The sequence below is a fragment of the Carassius gibelio genome, chromosome B14 (genome assembly GCF_023724105.1).
Source record: "Carassius gibelio isolate Cgi1373 ecotype wild population from Czech Republic chromosome B14, carGib1.2-hapl.c, whole genome shotgun sequence".
NCBI classification, from domain to species: Eukaryota; Metazoa; Chordata; class Actinopteri; order Cypriniformes; family Cyprinidae; genus Carassius; species Carassius gibelio.
The window spans coordinates 22,063,313-22,081,041 of record NC_068409.1 but is presented as its reverse complement, the minus strand read 5'-3'; the positions used below and the strand labels follow the sequence as shown (position 1 = coordinate 22,081,041).

Genomic DNA, 17,729 nt, shown 5'->3' with positions numbered 1-17,729 from the left:
CACACACCCACATACCCCACCCACAGTTTGGGTACCTTGTTTTGTTGAGAGGAAAAAGCTTGGTGATGTAACACTCCTCGGTATTAACTTGCCCCATTTTGTAACTAAAACTTTGCCCCTTTTTGTGCATCTTAACACAGCTCAGTTTTATGTTTATGCAACTATTTCCTTTCCTTCTCGCGCGCTTCTAAAGAGATCCATATGAATTTTGTTTCTCCACCTTTGTGTGGATAAATCACACCAAAAGGGGGAAAAAATATGAGAGTTGATTTAAACCATGCACATATGCTGTTGCATCACTCCTCTTTGAGAATAGCACATATACAGTATGGAGCATGTCTTTAAGGCTAGAGGGACATTGTGGAGAAATTCAATCTTTTACACTAAAAAAAAGTTACTTTCATTAAGACCTATTAGTTTGTAAGATATGACAACCTCATATAGGAGTCTCTTTGATTTTTTTTCTTTAAAGATTTTATAAAAAGAAGGGAAAAGGCCTTTATCCCATCATCCTTTTTCTCTGTGTGTAATGTTAACTTTGGGATCATGTGAGAGTTTATTTTTATTTTTTATTTGGAATGACTTTCCTAATCTCCGAGGTTCGGAGAGTTTGTCTGGAGAAATGGGCACGGCAGAATAGTAAGAACTCACTGTTTGCTTTTGGACTTTTTCATGAGCGGACAGAGAAGGGACCCATTCCAAACACTACAAACAGATAATGTAGTTCTCACATTCTTTAATTCTATTTCATTTAATTTAAACTGAAAAAAAAGTATTTTATAGGTAGGCCTAATCAGAAATGTATTTGAGCCTACATAAAACCACATAAATATCCTGTCAAATGACAATTATTTAAATTGCTTTCATTACATAGAAAGCAGCTGATTTCTTAAAGGTTCACAAGTTCCCAGCATGCACTGCAGCCAGGATCAATTTTGCGGTTACACTTATAGGGTTGTTGTTTGCTGACTATGCTATTGCTGTTGTTGTTTTTGTCATCACTGATGTTTATTTATTGTGCGGTGACATTCCGAGCGCATTTTTATGCAACGTTTGTAGAATGTTGTTATTGAGGTTAGTCTTAAGTGTTGAAGTCTACAAGTGTCTGTATAAAAATAGCGCATATTATATTTTGGATTTTGCAAGATGTTTTCTTAGGAAACAAAATAAAATAGACTACTTCAAATAAAATAAAAAACATAAGTAAAAATGAAAACTGAGAAAGTGAAGTGAAATTGCGTTGTCAATAATTTGTTGAAATCTTATATTGTCCTGGCTGGAATTTATGGACTGAAAGAGACATTTAATGAAAAATCTAAAACGGATGAATGTATATATAAAAATGGATAAAGTGTAGCATTGCAGAAATATTGAAAGTGCATCATATTAACTTTTTCTTCCAACAACTTTTTATCTATAAAAACTTTTTTTGCAATGTACACTCGTATCTAAATATATATATTTAATAAATAAATATAATTCATTATATATAAATACACAAACATATACATACGGTACTACAGCCCACACAGTGCGTAAACTTAATAATTATAAATGCACATACACAATTTGTACTTTTAGCAGATGAGAGTTTAGCATATTGCTAAATAGTGCAAATCTACTGGTGTGCCATAAAATGATGCAAATGAACAGATGACTGTAAATATCAATTAAAAGAGATGGAGTCTGAGTGGCACTCAGTAAAGAAGTGTAAAATGAGCTGATGACAGAGTCTGATGTCTCCAACACTGAGGAACATGTGAAAAACAGATGGTATGCTTTCATTCAGCATTCTCCTAGTGTTTCCCTTCTTACACAGAGGAACCATCTGAATAAGAGAGCAGTTTTGATCAGGCCTGCGCCTCTGTCGATTCCCTCCTATCATTAACTATGATTCGTTTATGACTCAGTATAAACCATTCATGACCACTCTCCTTGAAGAAGTAAAAAGCCTCACTGGAAATGAAAGAAAGTTTTGCCAATTAGATTCTGCCATGAAATACCTAATGACCCGAGACAGCTTTTGATGCTGCGGGTAAACTTTACCAGCAAGATAAACAATACAAGAAATGCGACAAAAAAAGTCCTCTGAAACAGATGGAGAAATCAAAAATGCAAAATAAGCTGAGAATGCATTACCGGCTTTTTTGTTGGTTTTCAAACACTCATTGTTTAATCAAAACGCTTCTATGCTTCCATAGTTTCAACTGTCTGTAATACAAACAACAAACTTTGCACTAATTAAAAATGAGAAAATATGCGAGAAAAACTTTCAAGTCATGCATTGTAAAGCTTTTCAAGTATTAGAACTAATACAATTTGAATATATATAATATAATATAACATTCAAATTTTAAACAACATGAAAGAGTCTAAACTATTATGTTAACAAGTAAATAGATTTGGGTTAAATATAACCCTATGTCATGCAGTCTCACTGAAGAACTTTATTAGAATTTATTGTATTAATACGGGGGGTAAAAGTGTGTATGTTATGCGGTTTACAGCATTTTGCAGCTAGTTAATCAATCATCTCTTTTTACAAAAAAATAAATAAAAAAAATAGACCACTTGCTTTTTTCCACATTATAATGCACTTTAATGCTGTTTGCAATTGTATTAGTACGCAGTAATCTTTTAAATGTAATTGTCTTTGAAACTTTCAAATACTTGACAACATTCAACATTTTACAAATTATGTTTTTCCTAAATAGCTGCTAAATTTTGTAGTACTTTCCTATTTAAATTAATGTTCATATAAAGGTTTATTGAACATTAACATTTTCCGAAAAAGATCCGTTAAATCTTGCTGTAAATCAAGAGTGATTTTAACAAATTCAAATCATTACAGATTATTATTTTAAAAACTATTTTAATGACCTCGTCGGCAGGTTTATAATTTTTCATCAGTGCAATAAACACACCCTCAATTAACTAATGACATTTACAGAATAAAATAATACATTCTCTTTGAATATAATAATAAAAAAAAACTTTCATTATTTTCAGACAAAAACAAATGTTATGATGTGGTTGCGACTCTATAATTGTGTACATTGTGTATCTTATACATTAATTTGCGGTGTGTTTATGTATTTCATTATATCACATAATTTATAATGTAATAAAACATGGCATATTATGTTTTGTGTTTTTTCTATTTTTTTTTTTAAAAAGAACATTTATTTGTTTTGAAAACAAAAACTAATATACGGTAGTCATTCAACAAATATATAATGTTAGCTGACTGTTTACACAATTTTAATAAAATCAGTCATTTAAAATGTGAGCACTGTTTCAAGGAACAGAACTTGAACGCTTATGAATAACAAAAGTGCAAAATTACAGTTCAATAATAATTTATTGTATAGCGACTTTTTTTGTTCAAATATGACTTAAGGAAACAAGATATCAATAAAAAAAAAGCTAGAGATTAAAGGTATTGTGCCGTTCAATTAAAAAAGTTATGTTTTCATGTTTTATATCACTGAAAAACAAAGAACATTGCTGTATTTCTGTTAAAATGATATTAAACTAAATCAAACAGGAAATGGAAGAGAAAAATATGAACATGGCATCGGTAGACCTCCCTCTATGGAAAGTATGTATACTCGCATACTGAAAGCTAAACTAAAGAATTAAACAGTAAACCACTTTGAGAAGAATATTTCAGATAATATATGATCATATATTTTTTTGCAAGTGTCACTAAAATTAAAGGCAAAATGTGTTGGCAACTCCACAAACTATTCAGCCATCTTAACTCTATTACCATATTTCCTCACAGCAGATGCTATGATTTATCTGTTAGATTTGTCAAAAAACGCATCTCCCATGGTTCTCAGTTGTCAAGCACTTTGTGTTTAGCAGGTGACAAGTCTGAGTGTAAACTGGCTGAGGGGAAGATGTTAAAGCCCCCTTGCAGGAAGAGGCATGTGGACCACTGACATGCAGGTTTATGGCTCTATACTAATGAGACGTGATTTCAGAAAACAGGTTCAAGCAATGTTTAAAGCAATCAAGGACAATGGCAAATTAGGACAAGGGCTAACGTCAGAGGAAAGGTAACCGGCACTGTAAAAGAGGGTGGGATATTTGGGCAAACTACATCTACGGACAACAAAAAAGGGTTATATTTTTTCTACGTTTTTCTACGACTTATAAATTTGCTCACATCCCCTGAGTCAGGCCTGTGATGATCTGCCTTTGCAGAAAAGCAGGTCACATTATAAAACCAGGAAGTGGCCTGCCAATGTCCTGCAGCTTGTTTATGGAGACATCTTGTTACTAGGGTGACAGGGTCCTGTCTGGGAGCATCTTCATTAGTGGTCACACATGGTGGGCACAGGCATTCTGTTCATTCACCTCATGCTACTAGAAGCCTTGGCCAGGACCCCTAAAGCCACCCGTTCACCTAACACCTCCAGCCTGCCTGAAACTCACAGCCTCCCACCGAAACCACGACGCTCGTCTGCGGACACAGCTTTAATTGGAAGCGACATGGACAAACTCAAAACCGGCTGGAAAGAAATGCAGGCAAACTTACAGGATTTACTTACAGGAAAGGAGATTCCTATCTAAAGTCTGACCGTTCCTGAAGAAATTCCTTCATTTTCCACAAACGATCCGAAAGGGCAACGCGAGAATCGCTTGCATTTTCAAAACCAGGACGTTGTAACTTTTCAGAAAAAAGCATCGGGAACACATTCGGATTACCAATTGCATGAGTTTGAGCATGAATCACGGCAAATTCATAAAGCACAGTGAAGAAAATGAAATCACAGTAGAGACTGACCGCGGTCCATTTTGTTAAATAACAAAATACAGAATGATCACATTTTTCGACATGCTGAGACCGGCCATTCTGATTACCTTTTAATCTGAGGGCTGAATTCCAAATGTGCCCAAGTTTCCTCCGGGGGGAGCAGCAGGAGGCGCTGTAAAGCAGTTAGCCTTTTGATAATGAAGTGCCAGCAAAAACAAACATGGCTGATGAGGGGGGAAGGGTTAGCACTACCTTACAGTGGCTCGGCAGGGTAATGCAAGATTAACATTGAATGAGCATTGGGAGCCCGTACTACTGATATCAAATAGATACGGCCCCTACCCACCCATGCCCAACAACAAAGAAGAGTCAGCTATGACCTCTGCTCACTCCGCAAAGTCACGAGCGATGGCTTCATTACACACAATGCCGGGGGAAGCCGCCATTACCGTGTAGTGTGAAGCACAATGCAAAGTGCCACATCAAGGTGTTTTCGGTAGAGGTGTGAAAGCACCTCCAGAATAAAAAGGTTGTTTTGGGTTATTATCACTTTCCCTCATTGTGAATGTGGCGGCCTAAATACAGTATTCACAGCGGAGAGTTTAGTGATGTTCCTGTTAATGCCATATTCTTTTTAGCTTTTGCATTTTTATATTTTATGTTTATTTTAATATTTTCCACAACAAAAAAATGTCTGTACTGTGGGTCTCTTGAGCATAAAGAGGCATGCTGTTTTAGGTCACTTCTATCTCACTTTTATTTCATTATTTATACGGGAGACTTTTGATATTTGTTTAAAAAGAAGTTGAATTGGAATATTTGTGTCTGTTCGTTGTATAATAAACTTTGAAACAGGACTTTACGTAACAAGCACTGTGACTTGCAGATTATCTAGATGGCCGATATTACCTACTTCAAAATAACATGCAAAAAAACTGTGCTTTTAAAAAGTTTATTTCCACTATTAAGATTCAAAATAAGAGCCGTGACGTTGAAAGACAGCCTCCCCTTCAGTGCATTTATATCTTTATTTCTTATGTGATTTTTCTGTATTATGATTTTATTGATTTAACAATTTTATTTTATTTTGATGAAGATTTTACAATTTATATATAGTAAAATGAGACACAATGAACAGATAGGAAAACGGCAAGAAACTGTGCTCCATGCATTAAGGAAAAAAAGCAATGGCTAGTTTGACTTTTGTTCTTCATTGATATTACTAACTGCATCTCACCTACGTTTAGACAACTCTAATTTATGCTGTAAAAAATAATCTGTGAATATGCCAATCATTATTTCCCACTGAAACAGAGAAGAGTATAACCGATGGATAGAAAACACACACAAATTGTTCCAATAATGTCTGAGAGTTGCCCCCTAAAATGAAAATTATGCACGGGAAAAGAAATTCAGTTCAGTTCAGGAAAAAAAAAACTAAATATGCAAAAATACATAGAGCGCATCTACTTGCCAAACCATTTTACCCGTTGGCTGCTTTGAACAACAAATGATTGTAAATTACACAGTCCCTTTTGTCACATCGTGCAAAATATCATTTTCAAAGACATTTTGTGGTGTAGACGAGCCAAACTAACCACTTACATATATTATTCTAGCCAGAAGTGAAATAAAGGCCGTGGAGCTTCCCTCTAATGTGGGTCGGCTCATGTTCCTGTTCTATTGAGGTTAAACATTAAATCACTGCTGTTTTTAATCAATGATAATTTCCTAATGTGGGGTTAATTAATTGCACTAAAAGCTAAATTTAGACATCATGACTTAGATGCCATCCTCAGAGTCTAAAGCAGCCCTTTTGCATGGAGTTAAGGACCCTGATGAATTATTAATTTTTAATCCACATGAGAGGTGCGGGATTGCGAAATACAAGGCGAAGTAAATCTCGGTCTTGGACTACATTCTTCTGTCTGCCCTGCTGAGGCAAGCAGTATTTCTGACTTCAGCGGAGACCAAAAAACCAAATTGAAATGAATGCTGGGATCGATAGACTGAGGGGGACAAGGCACTGCCAAACCAAAATTGCCAAAGAAGCCTCTCCTTTCCATTCGCCACTAGTCTGCTCTATAAAGACATCTGCTGATGACACACTTCGGGGAGGCCTGCTCAAGCAGAGACTGGTGGAGAATCGCTATAACGAGATTGAACCACATGACTGCTTGCTGAAGGAGCCTGAAGCAGGCTTCCACACAACCTGCTGCCAAGCAGGGTGCCACAAAGCTGAACAACCACCACAAAAATGCCCTTACACTATTCTACAAGACGCGGCCTGGACGGCAAGGGTGGCATATACCATTATAAAATGAAGACCAGCTGACATGTTATTTATATTCCCACTCAACAGGCAAAAACTACTATGCCATGGGCTGCTCTTCTTTCCAAATAATATGCATAGATCATTCTATCTATTTTCTACAGCTTTTGGTCAAAAGGACAAGAGAAGAAGAAAACGTTCATGTTCCTAGAGGTCAGTGGGTGATGCACAGTTGCCCTGACATGAGCAGGTACTTTAAGTACCAGGCAGTGTTGATCTTCTTCAACCACATGCCTTCTCCCAAAATCCGACCTACCAACCCTTTCTATGTCAGAAAACTTAAAAGCACACAATGATTGTAAAGTGTCTATTTAAGAAAAAAAATTGGGTTTGGTTAAGTTAAGCTCAGTCTATGAAAAATAAAAATTGTGTGAATAGTGCCAATGTGTAAACATGAAAATGTGCACTGCTTTAACAGACATCAACAATATGCATGATGCTATTTAAAAACACCTAGTAACATTTTCCATTTTAAATTATATCCTATTTTACAACTTTATTGCCACAACAAAATAAAACCATTAAAAAAATATATTATTTGAATAGCTTTACAGCTAAAATAATAAACAAATTTTAACTGAATAATAATAATGTAGAGGTCGGGACAGCTGTTTTGGTCATTATCCAGGACTTTCTCACATTTTTTACAAACTGTACGGCTGTAACAAATTACATTATTAGCTGAATGAAAGCAACTCTACATGATGGAAAACCAAAGAGTCTGAATAGAAATCAGAATGACAAAGAATCTTGGGAAAACCACACTTGATGTCTGACAACAAAAGCAGAAGTAGGCAGTGCTGCAGACAATGTCAAACTATTTACATCACTATGAGTGAACGCTGACTTACGGCACCTTTGATTCAGATAACATCACTACAGAATAAGGCTGAAGTGATGGATAAATGCATAACAGGTTTATGGTTGCCCTGACAGGCACACATGAAGTTCCGGTGAAGGATGGATACATTAAAAGGTGTGAGGGAGAGATTTTAATTGTTTAGTTTTGAACATCCTTCTTTCACTGTCTGCTTTAATTAATTTCAAAAGAAAAAGGAAAATGTAGAGTCGCTCCAGCTACAGTGGTGTTAAAATGTTCTCTCAGTGCATTTTCCAGATCAAGTGAACAATACTTTGGCTTTGAAATTTTAAAACCCCTCTGTCTTGGTAATGACTGAACTGGATAATTAACTATCATGGCAAATAAGCAAGCAGTCAATCAAAGCAGCAGTTTTTTCTTTCTTTTAACTGAGGTCAGGGGGGCAAGTACAAAGGCACTGTGAACATTTCATGTGCTCCTAAGGAGCGATATCAGTTGAAAATGCATGTTACCTCTAGACAGTGTTTGGTAAATGTGCCCCATGTGTGATTCTCTTAAGTTTGCCCTCTCCTGCTGACCTCTCACCTCTGCTCTCTGTCTCTCTGCACTCCAGGCCGGAGTCGCCGCACAAACACAGATGAAGCGCATCACCTTTCGCCAGCACGGCACAGGTAAGCCTGGCCCCGACCGAGCTGCTGGACCAGGGGTCAGGCTTGTGGCCCAGCATGCAACTGCTCTCGGTCACATCGGGTCCTCACACCCCAGAGATGAGCTTGCAGACGGACGTCGTCTGAGACCTTTGATGTGCGGCTACGAAAGTTTCTGTTACTGTGCTTTTAATTAGGTCCAGCAGCTGCCTCTTCCTGGTCCGAAACTCCACTATCTGCCTAATATCTTGCATGTGGCCACCACAAACACAACAAAATCAGCCACCACTCTCAGGTGCGGGATGTTCAGGGAGGAGCCGCCGCATCATGCTTCCCTCTGTTTGGCACAAACAAGTCTGATGCAGAGCTAACACAGCCCAGTTGCAGTGAGACATGGTTAAGATTCACAGTTCTATCACTACGACCAGCATGTTCCCAGCTTACAGCCAAGCGGGTGTGAAATTATGCAAATATATGCTTCCCGTCTATCATCTTTTGGCAAATTTGATGGCCCAATTTCTTAAACATTATCCTTTAATGATTTATTAGCAGGTTTGAGTGTGGTCAAATGTTGAGGCAAACTTTCACAATGGCACGAGATGTGCTTCTCTGGTTTTCCTGAAGGAAAGATTTGGTTAAGTTAAGCTCAGTCTACGAAAATAAAAAATAAAAATTGTTACAAGTTATGCACTCACAGTACAACTAAAGTAAATATGGGCTAATTTGTAAACATGAAAATATGCATTGCTTTAACAGACATCAACAATATGCATGATAATTTAAAAACACTTATACACTAAAACACTAAATTATATCCTATTTTACAACTTTATTCCCACAACAAAATAAAACCATAAAACAACTTTTAAAAAGTATGATTTGAATAGTTTTACAGCTAAAATAATAAACAAGTTTTAACTGAACTATAATTTTAAGTGCTTTTATAGAACTATAAGCTTTCCATTTGTGCTTTTAAATGCTTCAAAAATTGGCCCAATCGCTTCCATTGTAAGTGCTTTGCCACAAACTCCATTTTTGCTTTTTTAAAAGTCCTAATTATGTTTCATTTTAATCAGCATTGCCAGACAAATGCAGTCACCTGAGATTCTCAAGCAAAATCGTTGTGCTTGTAGCTTAAAATTCATCTAACATCCATCTGTCTTTGTCACTCCCAAGTTACTAGACTGCTGGACTGAACTTGACTAAAGATGAAATATGGGAGGCTGGTTAGGCATACTAATACCCTGGATTCATTAAATTAATAGGGGTCTTATTCCCCTTACCATGGGTTCACAGATGCCCTTTGAGTTTGCCGGGGCTAGAGGGTGCGCAGCACTTTGAAAGCCCTTACCGGCATATCGAGCGCATTTTAATACAGTCCTTTTGAGGCTCCTGGTAGGATGCAGAGTAACTCCTCGCCTTTAAGTTCCCGCAACTCTCCATGTGATCTCGTCAGATAGCCACGGCTGTGTCAGATCAGGCCCAGGCTGCACATACACTAGGGGGATGGGGAGGGCCATGCAAGGCAAATTAGACCAGCGGTGTTCGTTTCTATGTAGAGGCCATTCTTTCCCAAACACGTGAGTCCTTGAGAAGCAAGCGCTCAGGAGTGCTTTGATGTGGAAAGGTGCCCAGTTTAAGGCTCTGAAACAGGAGGCTTTGGGAGAGATTCAGTAGGATTCCCTTCGGTGATCAGCAGGGGAGGCTGCCCTCTTGTTGGTCAACTGTGTACACTGTACAGATTTAATTACACCAAGAATGAAGTGCGTGGTCCAAAGAAATCCTTGATGCTGCCCATTATGACTGTCATAGCATATTCCAAACCATCAAGCCACAATAAGAGCCGAGCTTGATGATCACAGCCCGAAAAATCAAAGAGGCTTCAGAAAACAACAACAAAAGGAAATGCTATGAATGTTCTGGGAAAACAATATTGTTTTCCACTGCAGTTGCACCTTTGCTAAACATTCAAATTTTAAAATGCACAGGATCAGCACAAGGACAAATAGCAAAGTGTTTCAATGACAGCACAACACGTATTCTACTTGTTTCGGTATATGAGCTTCAGAAATAGGTTTAATTAACAGACACAAAATATAACGGCATGCCAGTATCACTCTTAACACAACAATAATACTTTTTTAAAAGACTGATTCATAGAAACATGAGGATTTTACATCACTTGGTTCTATGTTACTGTGTGCAACGGCTGGATTCTCCAACATAATCCAGTCAAGGTAAATTAAATAAAACAACCAGTAGTTGTTAACAAGGTTGTCGCTGTCACTGAAAATGGCATCTTGTATTTGTTTACAGGCCAGCTAAGGGATTTTGAAGCAATGTTGTTTGCAGCTGCAAAGATTGTGGCTTGGTTAGAAACCAGGCACACACCCCACCCCGACCACAGCATTTTAAAAAGGGCTTTTTCCCTTTGGTCTTTGCACAGTGGTGTGGCAACTATGGCTCACAGGTGGGAGCCTGCCTCTACCAAATAAGCTTCCTCACTAAGGACGGGATTTGGCGCTGTTATTTTTCTATTAGGGCGGAATAATGTTAAGCCTTCAGAGGCCATCTTTCTGTTGCTATGGCAGCCCATGTTTCCTGCAGGTTTGAGACCCTGAGTGACTAGAGTGCAAAGCCAAATACCACAGAGCCTGTGTGGATCAGAAATATGGCCTTACAATTATGGAAAACAGCTCGAATCTGACTGGACCTGTGTAAGACTGAGTGACAAGTTTATTGAGATCTCTTTTTTTTTTTCAATTCATCATGTCAGTAACGAATTCAAATATCACTTGTCACATCTCCAAGTGCACGTCTCCACGCCCATCTGTTGGTTTATACACCAGTTGGAATTGAAATTTCTCTCTCTTTGGCCAAAATGTTAACAGTCTTTTTGAGAACAACACAGCCGCTAATTTACAGATATTTACAGATGAGGCGCGTACTCTCCTAATAAGAGCAAAAGCCACATTATAACCAAGTAAACCCACTCGTTACAAGCACACAAGGAAGAATGAAATACTTTAAGAGACATTTCCGGTAACTTACCTTGACTGTTTGAGAAAGACAGGAAAGGAGATGTGAACAACAAAGCGTGCCTGCATTACCTCACACCAACAACAGGAAATGAACCAAACTGTTTTTAAAAATTAATTAATAGAAGCATATTTCAGCGTCAGCAGAGTGATCAAAGTTCATCTTATTTTTTATTTGATTAGAAGACAACAATAATAGTTAAAAATATAAAAATAGATGACTGCATGTGAAACGAAAGTACATTTTAGAACGCAATAAAATAACGTTTTGTAAATCAGTGATTTTTTTTGTGCTGGGTGTCTCAACATTTACTTATAATAATAACTAAAGTAGTTCCAGAATGTTAAACATATCTCTAAAATTTGTGGAAAATAATGTCGAGTAGTGTGGTCTGCTACACTAATAGGATATGGGTGCTTTAAATGTTAGGTTAAAACTAATTTAATTAAAAAAATATATATATATCCTGCCTTCAGAATAATTATTTTGGCACCTCCATCGCCATCCCACAGCCAGAATGTCATTCTAAATACTTTAAGCAAAAATATTTTTGCAAATGAAATTGAAAAAATAATAAATAAAACCACATAAAACATGGGAGAATAGCTTACAATCAACTTTTATAACAACTTACATAACTTAAAATACAATTTGTGTTTTAAAATATAAAAAAAATACAGAAGGATAACAGATACCAATACATAATAGAATAACATAGAAAATCATCACTTACATTGTGTGTGTGTGTGTGTGTGTGTGTGTGTGTTTACTTGGTGTTCCTGTTTTTCATAGAAGCCACTGTGTGTTTGTTATATTTTTTCTCGCAAATGTGGCCTATGCAATCATATTTTGTGGGTCCTGTAAAAGTTCCTGTAAAGTTACCCTCATTGTAGCCATGATACTTCTATTCATTTTTAAAAAATATTTATTGATTTATTGATTTATTCACATGAATAGTTTGTTTAGGCTATATAAAATTCAACATAATAGCCCACCGATTCAGATACCGGTTCTGTAGTTTAACATCTATTAATTAACATGATTGCACATCAAATAATAAACATAAGAACCTTAAATTAATTGCTTTTTTCTTTCCTAAATCCATTATATTTTCACACAGTCTTAACATCCACTGTCACTTCAGGAGGGTGGTGCTCATGACAGTCATCTCACCCTCTGTGTAGTTCATTTCTAATTGGTGATGCCACAGTTCACTCCCTCCCCAGGAGTTTGTATGCTTTAGGTGTTAGCTCTTATATCATTTACAAAATACATAAAATTGTTGACAACATCATTTACATTTTAATTTAACCTTGATGTAAAATGTATTGTGTTTTTTTTTATGATTCTTTGATTCTTTTCGATCTTTAAAGCAACTGTATTTTATCTGTTCTCTACTTTTTTCTCCGCCAACATGTTTGTTTCCTCTTCCTTGAAACAAAAATGTCAGTAGTGTAAAAAAAAAAAAGCAATCACAGAGTTTGATCTTGAGAGTGACAGCACTGAGATCGCATCGCTCAACAGGATCCAAATGTGAAGGAGGAGAAGTATTTTGGGTAGGCTATCAGATTGCGCCATGGAAAAGTTACTGAGAGTATTTGATAGAACCTGTTGAACTTTACTCAGGGGAACTGTAAGCTATTTCCAAAACTTTAATACTGCTTGGATCATTAACTCGTGAAGACCTTTAACTTTGGATTGGAGATTCACAGTTTTAAAAGATCAAATGCTCCCATTTTTTACTAAGCGCACCGAGATGTCCTACTGTTAAAAGGGCATTTTTGAGCTATCGCTTAACCAAGATGCTCAGCTTTGCCTTCCTTAATCTCTTTATCCTCACTGTATACACATTTCAAGTGCGCGGATGCAGGACTGACGCTTGATCTACCTGGCTACGTTATCCAAATGGGAGTCTTCACCAGGTGACACTGATGTGGCGTGTCACCTACTGTTCGTCGAGTATGCGTAAAAGCGACAGGGTATCGCGCATGATCTTCCATACTGCGCTCAGGTGGTTTAAAGTCACAGTTTTCCATTCTCGGTTTGGGTTGACAAAAATGACATTCGGGCTTTAAGAGTTCCGTTGTCAATGTAGCGCTTAAAAGTTCTCTGGGAGTGTGATTTCACCCGCTTTGATGTAAAGGCCCCCAGAGAGCAGGTTTCAGCATTCTGCTCCACCTAACCCCTCTGCCTTGTGAAGAACCCCATTCCTCTGACTGCTAATGAACTCCCTTTGTGACATCTTATTTCCCTGCTCAGCTTCATAAGAAGATTTTATACTGTATTGTTTTGTTTCAAATTTAATTTATTTATTAATTTCTTTTTATTTTATTTTATACAATATATATAAAATAGTGGTTTTGGCTTAAGCTCACATATATGTTGCCTATATTTGCTTTGTTGCTCTACCGTAGCTGGTTTGAATTAAATGACACTGTTATTGTTTCTATTAGCCTTCCATCCAGATGTGCCAACTACTGAATCATTGACCAATTTTTTTTCTAAGTGACTATAGATTATATCATTATTCGTTCTATTTTCTTTTTTATTTTATGGGGGGAGGTGGGTCTGATGTCAATAAATATATATTAAATATATTTCTTATCCTTTCTTCTATTTTCATTTATTTATTTATTTCTGTATTTATTTATTTATTATTGTCATTGTAGCGTTATAGAAACGTTTTCTGTATTGTGAAATGTGAGTACAGCGAGTTGTTGATTTAGTTAAAATATGCGTCTCAATATGAAAGGCATGTGGAAAATAACCATGTCATCTTTTGTTATTGTATCAACAAGAAGCGTGTCTTGCGCTCTCCCACAGCGCAGCTCACCCACCGCTCACCTGTGCAACCTGCGCGTGTCTAACCACTCTCCTGGACACCTGCATTAGTGCAGACTGACGACATTTCATTTGGGCATCTAAATATTGATGACAGAAACACAGTAATGAGCTAACTAAACTTGGGGGGAACTTTTTATATGACATGGTAATGAAAGATGAAAGAAAACAATGTAAATTATGATATAGTAGCCTATGCATAGGGATAGAGAACGTTACGAGATTTGGATTTTGTTTTTTGTTTTTTGTTTTTTTGTTTACATCAAATTGTTTAAAAAAAGTTTTACATGTATTTGTATTATATATTTACTTTTGTTTAATATATTGTATCAATAGTTATGAAAATGTTTAAATTAATGTCTTTATAAAACAAACCGGAATGCTTTTAGTTGTTTGTTTTTAATCAATATAAGATTTATTTCTTTTTTATTGTTATGTTTGATGCAATTAAGGTTTGGAAAGTAAATGAATACAATCGCCTGTACAATTTATGCCAATGGCCTATTAATATCTATAATACAATTCGCATTTCTCTTTAAATATTTAGTTCTATTTCAATTAATATGGCTTTGTGAGTGTATCTGGATTGTTTCTTATGAAACTGATTATCAGTTTCTAAAAACGTATAGTTTTGTTGGTCTGTTATACAGTTGGTCTGCATAACTGCTCGAATTGCTTTTGAAACTGTGACAAGGCAAATACATGGTAAACTATGGTCCATGGTGACAGTTATATAATAAAGTTTAGTTTTGTTAATGTTATATGGCTCCTGGAAAGAAAAGCCAGTAAAATAAAGGGTAACATACATAAATAAGATTTTAAATTATTAGTTTTAGGCTTTAATATAAAATACAATTTCAGTCGGACAAGGCTAATGTCATTTCATGACACCATGAGAACTTGCTAACCTATACCTACAGTGATTTTATAAATGAAAATGCTTCAAAATGTTCTTAATACTATTTATTAGAGTTTAAAGATATACTAGTGATGACAGTTAAATTATATAGTTACAAATCGTTTGTGAAAAGTTCTAGATTGTATTAGTCCCAGATCACGTAGGAAGTTACAGCATTACATATATATGGTTATTTTATTTAATATCCTTCAATTTTCCCCGACACTAAACCATTTTTTGACACGATTTACTTTTCCAATCGCAGTTGGCACACAGTGAAAAGTGATGCTGATCAGGTCAGAGGACCCAGTCAATGACACTGCTTAAAAGCAAACCAAAAAAGTCTTCTGTCAACGTATAATTGACCGTTTCGATTTAATAAGATGCTCAAATTCGGAAAGATAAAAGGCAAGGCCCTCCTTTACACCATGTCAACATAGCCCTATGCATTGTGTAAATTAGGCTTCTTGGATTATCTCGCCTTTGTGAGCAGAACAGTGGACCCTCAATATACACACAAGACTTAATTCAAGTCTTCTCCCTGGCCACTCGAGCTTAACTTCTAACACCAAATTTAAGGACGTCACTCCCATTCATTACTCAGACAACACTGAAACAGACGAAAAAGGCTGTTGCTTGATTATTTGTTTGTGACAGTCTGCAGCTTGCAGGGTATTAGCAGCTTTATTAAGCAAATGTTTTACTTTATTGATCTTTTCTACATCCACAACATCCCTTTCTGCGTATCATTCAAGATTATTTCATAAAATATTTATTTCAGTTGTATTTACCCCAGTTGCATTGTTACTAAGCTACTGAAAAGCAAAGTAAAGTTGTTTACGCTGATAGCACACCGACAACTGACAAATATTTGCTGTACGAATTGAACAGCACAAAACTTTCACGTTGTTTATTTAAATTTCCCTCGGGCTCCAGCATCCGAATCCGCGTATGATGCCAAATCTCGTCTGGTAAATGCATCTTCATTGGTTTGTCAAATTATGTCTTACTGTGTTACTTCACTGTGTTAGTTTGAAATCAGTCACCATTTGAGGAATAGCCTAATTTCGATGACTATGTTTGTCTTGCGCAAAAGCACAACCACAAGAATCCATTCGCATACTAAAGTTATTTGAGACACATTTAAACGAAATACGACAAAGTTTTATGACGAGGATTTAAAGTTTTTTTCAGAGGTCTGGTTAAAAAAAAAAAAAAGTTTTAAGGATGATGTTTAAAAACACAAATATTATGCGCCAAAGGTGTGTCTGTTCGAATTTTTATTTATTTTTTCATGAGAAATCGAATACGTTTTATCAATAAATACAAATAATTGTTCAAGTTCATTGCAGTGTATATATAGGGCATAGCTGGACATTGCATGCACTTAACACCTGTTTGAGAGTTCATTCCTGTCAGTCGACAAACGAACGAAATAATATGAAATAATGAAGTTTTACATATAGCTATGAACAATTCTACACTGCTTTTGTAATTCATTCTCGTTTGATATGGTTAAGGAACTGTTTAGAACTGTTAACTAAGTAAATGAATGAGAATCCAGTCCGCAGGTGTTGTTCCTGAACCAGACAGGCTACAGAACACAACTTTAAGGGGACGTGCACGGATCTGTCAGGGTCCGCTATAAACACTCGAGTGAAGTCCAAGAAGGTCCGCTAATTAGTAGCCTGCCTCTCTGGAGGATTTACACGTTCTGTGTTGCCAAATGTCTGTTTTGTATGTGTAGTTGTGGGCCTGCATCAATTCGGGAGCATTTGAATTGGGCACAAAAAGATTGTCCTTTAATGACTTAATTCAGGAACATGTCTATCACAACCCACTGAAATTATTGAAAGTAGGTTATTGCAGTATTGACCAGTGTTTGTGTCCCTGAATCATCATTCTCATTCATGGACTGGACACAAACACTCGAAATATGTGCAACTTTCCTGAAAAATCTGTTTGATGTTTACTGGAAGTATGTGTTCTGTACATGTTTGAGATCCAGAGGGATGAGATTCATATTTTTATTAATAAAAGATTAATAAAAAAAGCCCATGTGAACTGATACAGCCTGCTTGTTGTTTCTGCTCATAATTTGCATGGACTCTCTCTTAGCCATAACTTTCACTTTTTTTGGTAAAAGTCTGTAAGCTGTCTGAGCTGTAGACCAAGCATTACATTGTGGCGTATGTTTACTAGAGCCTGCATCCTAGGTCCATAAATACATATTTTCAAATTTGTCAACAAATGCGCTGCTTTAAGATGTTTGTTACAGGATGTTCTCAATGTTAGTTTCATACAGACCTTGACTTTATACAATTTAAAAGGTTCTAGCACACTTCTGATATAAACATAATCTATTTATGTAATTAACTTACCTCTGA

The 17,729-nt window shown here is 36.3% G+C and overlaps 1 long non-coding RNA gene across 1 annotated transcript in view; it reads right to left on the bottom strand.

Annotated features, from left to right (window-relative positions):
* The window catches only part of LOC127971884 (uncharacterized), a 40,633-nt gene extending 28,954 nt beyond the window's left edge, over positions 1–11,679 (bottom strand). Inside the window, exon 1 of the long non-coding RNA XR_008156944.1 lies at positions 11,616–11,679. This is a non-coding gene — a long non-coding RNA (uncharacterized LOC127971884). The remainder of the gene's footprint in view (positions 1–11,615) is intronic.
* Positions 11,680–17,729: the final 6,050 nt, after the last annotated feature.